General features: G+C 37.0%; 1 protein-coding gene across 4 annotated transcripts in view; it reads right to left on the bottom strand.

Moving 5' to 3' along the window:
* The window catches only part of Ndst4 (N-deacetylase/N-sulfotransferase (heparin glucosaminyl) 4), a 324,323-nt gene that overhangs the window by 291,396 nt on the left and 19,941 nt on the right, over positions 1–12,986 (bottom strand). The window lies entirely within an intron of this gene.

Here is a 12,986-nt window from a genome sequence, read left to right as displayed (position 1 = left end):
AAGTTTAAACTGTGGAACTCATCCTTTGTATTCCACTTTCTCATTTCTCCATCCTTAATGATAATGGCTAGTCAACGTGGCAAAGTCTGGCCTTGAAAAGTGGTACACCGGTAATGTTTACTATATCCTGCTGCACAAATAAGAGATGTGATGATATTTTGTGGAATGCCAAGAAGATGTGGTCTGGAGTGTTTGATTCTCTAACCCAGTGCTATCGCTTAAAATAGAAAAAGGACAAGGGTGTGGCAGGCTTGTAGGTAGGGAGATGAGCCAATGCAAGAACATGTGTGTGTGTGTGTGTGTGTGTATTTAGATCTTTTTAAAAATTATATTTCTAAACACGTTATGTAAAATTAAGTTCTGGATAATAGGAAGGCTGTTCCACAAATGTAAAAATGTGTATTATGTTTTCCTAAAGGCTGCAAATTTATATGCTAAAATTTTAAGTTGATCCTCATCTAATCTTTCATGCAGGGTGTACCTGAGGACCAGCTAGCAGCACTCAGACTCTGGTGGGAGTTCTCTATTATTCTTCTGGATCTCCTGGCCCAGAGAACACAGGAGGCAGAGTCTGTGAATTACTCGTATGTCTGAAAAGCCAGTATTCCCCACCTCAGCACATCAAGGAAATCAAATAAGGTGTCACTCAAACTTTCTAAATTTGATTTTCATGTTTTACGAAATGTATGAACATAAACAGAATGACCCACCCTACCTGTCATAGCCACTGAAACCTTTCCCAAATATCAGATGTCTGACTATAGCCTGACTTCACTGAGGGAAAGGGTAAATTTTAGAACCAGTAATGTGATTTAGATAACATATATATTTCTATGTGTTATCCTTCCATGTGGCACATATAAACTACAGTAGAATGCATGCCTTTTTCATAAGTACCTCCTTGATGCCATAAATGATTCTTTTTCTTTTTTATTGGATTTTTTCATTATTTGCATTTTAAATGTTATTCCCTTTCTCTGTTTCCCCCCAGAAACCCCCTATCCTACCCTGTCTCTCCTGCTTCTATGAGGATGTTCCCCCACCGACTCCTGCCTCCCCACCCTGGCATTCTTCTACACTGAGGCATGGAGCCTTCACAGGACCAAGGGCCTCTCCTCCCATTGATGCCTGAAAAGGCCATTGTCTGCTATATATGTGGCTGGAAGCATGGGACCCTCTGTGTGTACTCTTTGGTAGGTTTAGAGGTAAATCATTGCAAATTTCTTTCTTTTTTTTCAATTTTTTATTAGAGATTTTCTTCATTTATATTTCAAATGCTATCCTGAAAGTCCCCTATAACCTTCCTCCACCCTGCTCCCCAACCCACCCACTCCCGCTTCCTGGCCCTGGCATTCCCCTGTACTGGAGCATATAATCTTCGAAAGACCAAGGGCCTCTCCTCCCAATGATGGCCTGCTAGGCCATCTTCTGCTACATATGCAGCTAAAGACACTGGCTCTGGGGGGTACTGGTTAGTTCATATTATTGTTCCTCCTATATGGTTGCAGACCCCTTTAGCTCTTGGGTGCTTTCTCTAACTCTTCCATTGGGGGCCCTTTATCCCATCCAATATAGGACTGTGAACATCCACTTCTGTATTTGCCAGGCACTGGCATAGCCTCACATTAGACAGCTATATCAAAATCTTGCTGGCATATGCAATAGTGTCTGGGTTTGGTGGCTGTTTATTGGATGGATCCCTGGGTGGGGCAGTCTCTGGATGGTCCTTCCTTCTGTCTCAGCTCTAAACTTTGTCTCTGTTAACTCCTTCCATGAGTATTTTGCTCCCCATTCTAAGAAGGAATGAAGTATTCACACTTTGGTCTTCCTTCTTCTTGAGTTTCATGTGTTTTGCAAATTCTAGTCTTGAAACAAAGACTACTGTAGCTAGGGTTGTTGTTTTCTTTTGTTTGTTTCTTTTGAGCTTTCATTCTGGAAATGTGAAATTCGGTGAACACTAGATCTAAGGACTGGCAATCACATTAAAATATGTCTGGTATTTATTACTTGAAGGTATTCTTGTAAGACAAATAGCTCAGCAAAGTTTACTTAAACTTGGAAAATAAGCAATAACAAGTCTTGCTGTCATTCAAGTACTTGCTAGTCATTACACAGTCTTGCTTGATTTGATTGTTCTGTTATTCTCTAGTTATTGATTTTTTAATGAAAAAGTTTAGAAAAGTTTTTAAAAGACTATGGTAACAATGTAAAATGTTTATGACTAAAAAGATCTGTAATCTAGCAGTTGCCCTGTTGTGGAATAAGGTGAAACTATGAACTTAGCAGTCAGAGTAATTAAATTTAAATCCAATGAGAATCACTTCTATTTCAATGTTCAAAGTTAAAATTGTCATAGTATAAATTTACTAGGAAAATAAAGACACATCACCATGTGAATTGGCTAACTCAAAAAGTGTTAAGTTGGAACAAGTCAAAACCTTTTATATTTTTTGCTAGGTTTGACTTTGGTAATAGTAGGCAAAACCAAACTTGGTCAAATATCCTGTTGCTAAATTTCATGAACTATTGTCAGGAGTCTTACTGATAATTTGGTCATATCTCATAATAATGGACCCTATGTACTTACTTAAGTCTATATTGTATAAACATTTAACTACTCTTTCTAAGGCACCAATATCCTTGTGAGTTCTCAAATTTGCCACTAGTTTTCAGAAGCATGTTGCCTTTTCCGTATCTGAAATAAAATGGGAATATCAGAGAAATACTGTAGTCCTTAAAAGCATTGTTAGTTGTATGTCTGTGTAAGAGTGTATGTATGTGCTTTTGTTGTGCGTGCATGCATGTATATGTTTGAGTGTGTGTTTATCAGAGATCTCCTTCTATGAAATTAGCCTTATAGTCATAGCCAAAAACTAGGTCAGAGAAGACAGAAATTATTTAACCTGGTTTTCAAAGAATTACAAATTTAAGTGGTGTTATCGGTCAAGATGAAGGTGGTCTGTAATGATTCTAAATATGAAAATGTATTCTAAGAAGAAAAGAAAATATATTCTGTTAACTCAATAGAAGAGTAGACTAAACATCTGCTGACATTATTATTATTAGTTACTTAAAGATCCCATCAGCTTCTAGGCTACACTATGCTAATGTTACTTCAGGAACAACCATGTATTCATAAATCATAACTGTTTTCTAAAATGAAAGTCCAGAGCAATGAATAGCTTTTGCATTTAATCAAAATGACAATGGTTTGCTATTTTGTGATTTTCTGGGGAAAAAAAAATCTTTTCAATTTTGGTAAATAACCTGTTGATTATTTCCTAACTTTTATATACTTCATATTTTTTCCATTTTTACTGACATAATATAAATTTATTTTAATATCCCGAGTATACATTTTTACTAGTAGAAATTCCTAAAAGTGCCATTTTCAAACATAATGAAAACATTACTACCCCAATATTATACAGTACCATAATATTATACTAGGTACATAGCTCTGAGCTATCAGCTATATTCATACTTCAGAAGATTATGGAGGGAAGTCAGTAAATAGAAGAGTAAATGTCAGGCAATTTCTTTTATCACCGTTTCCTGCAGATACATAAAGTGTGTGTGTGTTTGTGCGTGTGCGTGTACCATTTTCTTAGGTCTTATTTTTTAGATGGAAAACAACAGGATTTTTAAAATAGAGTGTATTTTTATGATAATCAAGTGGTAAATATACAATCATCACATTTATCTTAAAAACATAAGAACATCCAAACTATGAATTTGCTTACATATTCATTTGCTCTGTTTGTTATGAGATTTTAATTTTTATTATTTTATTTATTTATATTTTAAATGGTGTCCCCTCCCCTATGCGAAGTTCAAGGTATATAAACACAGTAGTAGAAACACTGTCTGTGGCCCTGTGAGATCTTATCCTAATCTTTTAAAGGTCAATACTGGGAAATTATTTTTTTTAATTTAATTTTATCTGTAATTCATTTTTCACACTCCATAGTCCATTCCCTGCCCCTCCCCCTCCACTCCTTGACTGCTCCACATCCCACACCTCCTCCCTACCCCACCCCATCTCCACGTGGATGCCCCCACAACACACCACCTGACCTCTAAACTCTGTAGGGCCTCCAGTCTCTTCAGGCTTAGGTTCTTCATCTCTGAATGAGCACAGACCTGGAAGTCCTCTACTGTATGTGTGTTAGAGGCTTCATATCAGCTGGTTTATGCTGTCTGTTTGGTGGTCTAGTGCTTGAAAGTTCTTGGGGGTCCAGATTAACCAAAACTGCTAGTCCTCCTACAGGATCACCCTCCTCCTCAGCTTCTTTCAGCCTTCCCCAACTAAACAACAGGGGTCAGCTCCTTCTGTCCATTGTTTGGGTGCAAATATCTTCATCTCACTCTTTCAGCTGCTTGTTGGGTCCCTCAGAGGGCAGTCATGCTAGATCCCTTTTTGTGAGCATTCCATAGCCTCAGTAATAGTGTCAGGCCTTGGGAACTCCCCTTGAGCTGGATCCCACTTTGGGCCTGTCGCTGGGTGAAACTTATTTTTAGACTGAACATTTCATCACTGGAATGCTACATCCTTGTTGACTAAACTAACAATCAAGTCTATAGAACATAGGGACCAGGACTAACCAGGACTAATAATGTTAAAGCTACTGTGTCTAATTTAAGGGTGTTCTTATGTGGCGTTCATGTGATCATGGACAGACCTGTGACAACTGCCTGGTTTCCTGTGGTTGTCGGAGGGATGCTGATTGAGCATATTCAGATTCAAGTACAGACCAGCAACAAAATCTCAACATTGGTTTGGCTTCTAGATTTCCCCCTTTGTGTAAGGAGTATAGGCATTCTTGACACACCTCAACAAATGGACACTTATTAAGAGCTGACTGACTCTTTGTTTTATAAATGTGCAAAATCAACTGGATCTCTTATCATGAGTAAAACAACCCAAATTCCATTGGTTTAAACTGCTCCTTATTTCGTCTATTTCCCTCTCCAAACCTATGTTGTTATGGACTTTTGTTTTTCTTGTTTTGTGATAGTGGGTGATTTTCACATAATCAGTTTAAAGTTTGTGTTTAGAGAGTTAATATAAAAAGTATGTGTATTAATCACACAATATGTATGACATTGTTTACATTCTCTAACTGCCTTTACTTTCTCTTAATGTATGCAATTTATATAGAAGCCATAGATGGCTGGAAAATTGTCATGCCATGTTATGCTTCCTTGTTTAGCACTTTCTCTCTTTCTCTCTCTCTCTCTCTCTCTCTCTCTCTCTCTCTCTCTCTCTCTCTCTCTCTCTCTCTCTCTCTCTCTCCCCCCTTAGTTCTTTTGGGAAGGTATCATTCATAAAGATGTTATGTAAAGCACCCTTAAAAACTCAAGACTGTGGACTTGCAAACTTTATATGCCCCAGTACAGGGGAACCCCGGGCCAAAAAGGGGGAGTGGGTAGGTAGGGGATTGGGGGGGTGGGTATGGGAGACTTTTGGGATAGCACTGAAAATGTAAACGAGGAAAATACCTAATAAAAAATAAAATAAAATAAAAACAAAAAAACCTCAAGACTGCTGCTTTTTTAATATAACAATATTTGTTGTTTTTATACTTCGAAAGCATTCTGAAAGAAATTGAAAACCCAGAATGTTAAAATAAAATGAAAAAATGTTTTACAAAATCTATTGTGCTTTACATGATATGTAATTTTTGAATGGATTGCTGACACACCAAACATCATCTCATCTCACCTTTTTACTTGATATCATGCTATAACTAATTATAGTAAAACTAAGGAGAATTTAAAGGGTTTTTGTTGTAGTTTGTTGTTTGTTTCTGCTTCTACTCTTTCAACTAGCAGCTCCCTAAGTCTGCTCAGATCACTAAAGTGTCCAGCTGTATTGTTTTCAAAGAAAACAGAGAGTGGTGCTGGAACTATTTCATACTCATACAGGAAAGTGGGTGGACACCTTGCATGACTCTTTCTAAGCCTGGGGTTCAACCAATGTTCCACTTGATACCCATCCCTGAGAACTATACATCCCCTTTCATCCATCCTATCATTCTCTTCCTTACTCTTCAAAACTAGTGTAATGTTTTGCCACCAACTGCAAAACCAACCTGTGTTCTTTGGTAAGGACATGTTGGTTCATTCTTGATCTCAGGACTCATCACACAACCGTGGCACTTTGTTTATTGTCCCTGTCCTGGATTTATTTGAGTTTGCAACTTACCATAGAATATTCTCTTTATTTTGGACAATATATCTGTTTATCTGATTTTTTCTTTATTTTTTTAAATGATAATTCTTTTTTTTTTTTACAGTCTAGTTATTATCCCCCTCCCAGTCAGCCCTCTGACTATTCCTCATGTCATATCCTCCTCTGTCTTCAAGAGGATGTCTCCACCCCACCCCATCAGACTGCTGCACTCCCTGGGGTCTCAAGTCTCTCCAAGGTTAGATGCATCTTCTCTGACTGAGAGCTGACCAGGCAGTCCTCTGCTGTATGTGTTGGGGGCCTCATATCAGCTAGTGTCTGCTGCCTGGTTGGTGGCTCAATGTCTGAGGGATCTCAGGGGTCCAGGTTACTATGAGTGCTGGTCTTCTTTTCTTTTCTTTTCTTTTCTTTTCTTTTCTTTTCTTTTCTTTTCTTTTCTTTTCTTTTCTTTTCTTTCCTTTTCTCTTCTCTTCTCTTCTCTTCTCTTCTCTTCTCTTCTCTTCTCTTCTCTTCTCTTCTCTCCTTTCCTTTTCTTTTCTCTTCTTTTCTTTTCTTTTTAAGATATTTTCTTTATTTGCATTTCAAATATCATCCCCTTTCCTGTCCTGTGAAGGTTCTATTCCCAGTATAGGGGAGTGCTGGTCTTCTTATGGGGTTGCCCTCTTCCTCAGCTTTTTCCAAGTTTTCCCTAATTCAACCACAGGGCTCACCAGCTTCTGTTGGTTGGGTGGGTAGGTGGATGTTAGTATCTGCATCTGATTCTTTCAGCTGCTTGTTGGGCCTCTCAGAGGGCAGCTATGCTAAGCTCCTGTCTGTAAACACATCAGTGTATCAGGAATTGGAGCTTTCCCTTGAGATGGATCTCAATTTGGGCCTGTCACTGGCCCTCCTTTCTCTCAGGCTTTTATTGATTTTTGTACCTGCAATTCTTTTAGACAGGAAAAATTCTGGGTTAGAGATTTTGACTGTGGGATGGCAACCCTCTCTCTCCACTTGATGCCTGTCTTTCTACTGGAGGTGTACTCTATTTGTTCTCTCTTTCCTCTGTAGGGCATTTCAATCCAAAGATCCTACCTATGATGTCCCACAATGGAAGAATAGATACAGAAAATGTGGTTCATTTACACAATGGAGAACTACTCAGCTGTTAAGAAGGAGGACATCGTGAGTTTCGCAGGCAAATGGATAGAACTAGAAAATAGCATCTTGAATGAGGTAACTCAGACCCTAATGGACACGCATGATACATTCTCACTAATAAGTGGATATTAGTCCAAAAAAGTACAGAATACCCAGGATACAACCCACAGAGCTCAAGAAGGTTTATAAGCCAAAGGGCCCAAGTGAGGATGCCTCAATCCCAATTGGGATGGAGAAGAAAGTAATCATGGAAGGCAGCAGGGGTTGGGGGGGGGGCAGAAGGAGGAGGGGACCAGGGTGGGAGAGCAGACAGAGAGGAGAAAAGGGAAACATGATCAGGTATTGGGGAAAAACAAGATTAAAGCCCTGATGACCAGCAGAACGAATGGAAACAGGCAAACTTGGGAGGTAGGAGGTGGCAGGACCTTCTAGAACCAAAGACCTGAGAGGTGAGAAACTTACATAGAATATTCTAGTCATCTTTAACTCAAGCGACTCCTTCCTATATGCCCTATTACATTCACATTCATTTGTAATTAAACAAGAGCATTAACATTTTTTTCTCATTTGAGCTTACATTTTTTAGATTTATTTGTTTGTTTGTTTGTTTGTTTATTTATTCATTTATTTAATGTGTGTACACTGTAGCTGTCTTCAGACACTCCAGAAGAGGGCATCAGATTTTTGTTACAGATGGTTGTGAGCCACCATGTGGTTGCTGGGATTTGAAGTCAGGACCTTTGGAAGAGCAGTCGGTGCTCTCAACCGCTGAGCCATCTCACCAGCCAGAGCTTAAATTTTTGAAAGATGTTTTTGCTATTGTTATTTATTTATTTATTTATTTATTTATTTATTTATTTATTTATTGTGAAATTCTCTTACCTTCTCTTTGGACTGGAGTTGTGAGCCATCTCTAATTGTGGAGTGGGATGGTTTATTTTCACTTTCTCTAGGCATGGACTACTGTAAAACGTTTTTAGAAATCCAGTTTGGGTGAAATCTAATAATCTAATAACAGCTCATTGAGGTAGTGTTTCTCCATTGAACTTTCACAGTGCAGCTTCCTGCACAGGAGAATTCAATTGACAAATCTCATATAGATTACCATAAAGACCAGGGGTGTGGTTTACTCAGAGGGAAATGTTGAAAGCTCTGCAGACTATCTGGTATTTCATCTACAATGGTATTTGCAGGGATGATCACTTCACACACACACACACACACACACAGTCATTAAAAACTTTGTACATTTACTCACTTTTCATTAATAAGATTCCAATTCAAATGCCATTATTTCTTATAGAGAGAAAGAGCACATCAGATCTTCAGTTTTAACATTAAAAAATGGGATCCTTAGCAAAGTTTATTTTTCTATTTTCATATATGACTCCATTCTCTTCAGAGAGATTTAGGAGTGTGGTCACCAACATATTGCTTATTTCTGTCTTTGAATTTTTTGCAAGAACGTTATGGTGTTTATATAAATCCCCAACACAACAAAGGCAAACAACTTTGAAACAGGAGTTAACTTTGTGACTGTGTTTCAAAGGATCAAATTCTATAATCTTGCAAATAAATAAGTTTCCCTACTTATATCATTCATTGACTAACTTCTAAATCTCTCAGAAATATACTGTTTCTAAACTTTATCTTGATACAAAACAAAATATTTTGTTAACAGACTTAAGGGTTTTTCTAAGAAACATTTGTGCATATTCCTGTAGCCTATCCCTTAAATTATGTTTCTCCTCATATAGTCAGATATTTTTGCTATCTTCAAGCATAATCTAATATGAATTATAAAACAGTAAATCTGAACTAATATTAAATAAACTTAGTTCTTGCTCTTATAATATTTTAAAAGTTTCATGACAATGGTCAAGTCTATGTTTTATAAAATTGGACAACCTATCACACCAAATTGTCTCTAAATTACTTGCAAGTAGACTATTTTGGTGCATTCATTTTGTTTGATGAGTTTTTATTGTATATGTATGTAAAAAACTTTAGTTATCACAAGTCTCTAGAATTTTTTAACCAGGTTTTGTCTTATGAGGAGAATGCACAGCCATTTGTCTTTACAATTTTTCTAAAAGAAATTTTCATTTTCCCATCACAGTAACAGGATATTGGGAATGAACACGAGTTAGCAAGCATGCATGGACTCTTGTTCTTCCCCAGGGAGACCCACAACCATGACCTTGTTAGGCAGTATAGTGAGGTCCAGTTTAAAGGTAGGCTGAAAATTAAGGACACCCAGTTTACCACCCATACAAGATCTTGACCTGATGACTCGTGTGACAAAGGTAAAGAGGATCCACAAACACATGTGTTGTTAATAAGGTCCCATTTGTCATTAAGGTCCCATTTGTACCTCCATATGTCTGGGGTCCAGAGGGCTGAGATTGTATTAATATTGATGTATTTTCCTGGCCGGGAATAGTGGTGCACACCTTTAATCCCAGCACTCGGGAGGCAGAGGCAGGTGGATTTCTGAGTTCAAGGCCAGCCTGGTCTACAAAGTGAGTTCCAAGACAGCCAGGGCTATTCAGAGAAACCCTGTCTCAAAAAACAAACAAACAAAAAACATTCATGTATTTTCCTTCAGAATTTATTTTTTGTTCGAAAATTCAAAATGAGATCTAAATTCTCACCTGATTTTAAGTGTAGCTATCATTGTAGGAACTATTTTAAATCACAGAATACCTTTAAACTCATTGCCCGAACCTCACTATAATGTCTCACAAGGTCATTGTTGTGGATCTCCCAGGGGAAGAACTACAGTCCATGCATGCTTGCTTACCCATTTTCATTCCCAATATCTAGTCTATCATACATACAATGACATGTTAATGGTTCTTTCTTCTTCAATCATAAACTATCTAGTTATGGTATTTTATAGATATCATTTTTTCTAAAGTACTTTTCACTCTGCTCATTGTTTCTCATATTGCAAGATTTCAGGAATGTAAATTCACTTCCTATTAAGCAGAGCCAGGGGTTGTGACACCTATAAAGCTACCCATGTCGTCAGAGAGACATGTGTTCCACAGTGTGCTCTTGCATTTTTAATAAGTCAGAAAGAAATCCATTTTGGTAATAAAATCAATGTATTTATAAACATATAGAATGTAACATACTCTAAGTACATTATCTTTACTGGAGCTATATATTACACAATACAGTGATGGAAATAAATGATACCCTTAAAATAATAGGCAAATTATTAAAATGAAAGAATCATCTGCAGTCCAATCAATATGTCATATAAGTGTTCCATAAAAGAAGGTTGGAAATTTGTTTTAGCAGCATCTGCAAACAATGGGTTGACTATTGATAAGTAATATTTCTTTGAAGAACAAAGTACGAATTTTATTTTTAAAATCTGTGTTTATTACTAAACAATCTTGGGGTCTCCTAAATCTCTCAACACAAGAGGGCAATATTCTCTTACTTTTATTGCAAAAATAGAGCAATCTCACACCTGTTCTCCACATAAAGATTAAAGAGGAAGGATAGTACTAGCTAGATGAGTCCACAGAGTGAATGTAACTCTATTGAGATGACTATGCTGTCGACATTAGGAGAGATCAGGGAGTCTTAATGTTAAAACATTAATTAAGTCTTAATTTCATACCTAATACATTTTAGTCGATTCTATTTCTCACTTTCTTAGGGAGCCGCTAATTGTATATCGCTTATGTGGTCTGCTGCGTCAGAATTTGCATTTGTTTTTGCACAGGTTTTCGTGTTTTTCTTAATGCACAGCTTGCCTAATCACGTAGCTAACTTTTGTGAACTTTTATACTTTGATGATTTTTTTTAATAAGGAACAAGCTATAATCAAATATGGTGAAATAAATTTTCTCAAGCATTGGTTGCACAATAGATAAATTTTTATAGATAAAATTTATCTATTATTTTTGCTTTATATAACATAAAATGAATTGCTTTTCCTTGTATTGAAATTCATTTTCACATCTTTCTGTTATATGACCATGCCATATAATAAAGTAACTAAAAAGTGATTTAAAGTTCCTGGTCTACTTAAATAATCAACGGTACATAGATTGATTAAAACATTTTTTATTATTCATTTATGTGTGTGTGTGTATGTGTGAATGCATGTGAGAATATGTGTGTGTGTGTGTGTGTGTGTGTGTGTGTGTGTGTGTGTACTTGCACTGCATGCATACACTACATATGCATTATTGTCTGCAAGTAAAGACCAAAGGATAACTATTGAAAGTCCATTCTCTTCTTTCACCCTAGGAGCTATAAGCGTGAATGGAAGGTTCAAAAACAAATTGGTTGTCAGGATTGGAGGTAGATGCCTTTACACACTGTTTCTTCTAGCTGGCTTTCACTTTTAATGTTTTTAAACACTGTATGAAATCTTAAAGTTATGTAATTAGGATAAAGCCAGCATGAAATGAATACACACAAAAAAATGTCTATGCTATGATGTGGGTTATGATACAATTCATTTCTCAGATATCAGGCAAGGATTATATTTGAAGAAATGGGAAATTGTGGCTAAATTTATATTCAGGCTGGTATTATCATTTATTAGTAAACAGGCTTTCGGGATCCTAAATTTTTCTTCTCTGAGTAGATTTTAGAGTTGAAACAAGATGTGCTTCCATTTTGATTTATTGATTACCCAAGACTCTGGAAACATCTCTTCATCTGCAGCATCCTTGTATGTGATTTGAGAGATAATGGATCACTAATGGTCAGGCAATTGGTCATCTTGAGTAAAATGTGCACAAGTATGGTAGATGTGTTTTCTATTCGGCCAATGAGTTTTTTGTTCACATATACTTTTTTCATGATACTCAATAATATTGTAAAGAAAAGTATAAGATAAAGGTAAGAAAACTTTAGCTAGAATAAAACTGTCCAAAGAAGATTATAGTTTATAAGATGAAGTTCAAATTATTAATTGTCTTTAGGTTCTGGCAAGGCAAGTATTTATATAATAATAATGAGAAGGGGAGGAGGCAGATGTAAGAGCTGGGGGTGAGGGAGAGGGAGACAGAAAGGGAGAGAGACAGAGACAGAGACAGAGAGAGAGAAAAAGGTGGGGTGAGGGAAAGGGAAATAGAGAGGGAGGGAGAGAGAAAAAGAGAGAGAGAGAGAGAGAGAGAGAGAGAGAGAGAGGAAGGAGAGAGAACTATTGCAGTTTCCGCATGAAATCTAGTAGAGAGAGGCTGGTGATATTGTTTGGTGGTAGAGTGCTTGTTTGGCATGCAGGAAGCCCTGCCTTGGGCTCAAACTTGGACTACAAATGAAAGAAACAGCAAAGAAACAAACCAAAACAAATATAGTACAAAAATGAGAAAAGGAACAGTTTTTAAAAATGTGATACTCAATCTATAATCATTGCACTCAGGAGGCTGATGTAGCAGAAGCAAGAACGTGAGAACATCCAAGTTCATTCACTAAGTATCAAGCAAGCATCGACTACACAGTAAGACCTGCCTTAATAAATAAAGCCATCCAGCATCAATAGCACATATTTGACTCATTCTACCAACAAAGTGTGTATGTGTATATATAGGACACACACACACACACACACACACACACAAGGAAGCCTAGAAAAGGTAGGATTCTAGAAATAAATAGTTCTGTGGCAGTTATTTGATAC

This window comes from Mus musculus, chromosome 3 (genome assembly GCF_000001635.26).
Source record: "Mus musculus strain C57BL/6J chromosome 3, GRCm38.p6 C57BL/6J".
In the NCBI taxonomy this organism is placed as follows: domain Eukaryota; kingdom Metazoa; phylum Chordata; class Mammalia; order Rodentia; family Muridae; genus Mus; species Mus musculus.
The sequence above is the reverse complement of the archived record's forward strand: the minus strand, read 5'-3'. Positions and strand labels throughout refer to the sequence as shown.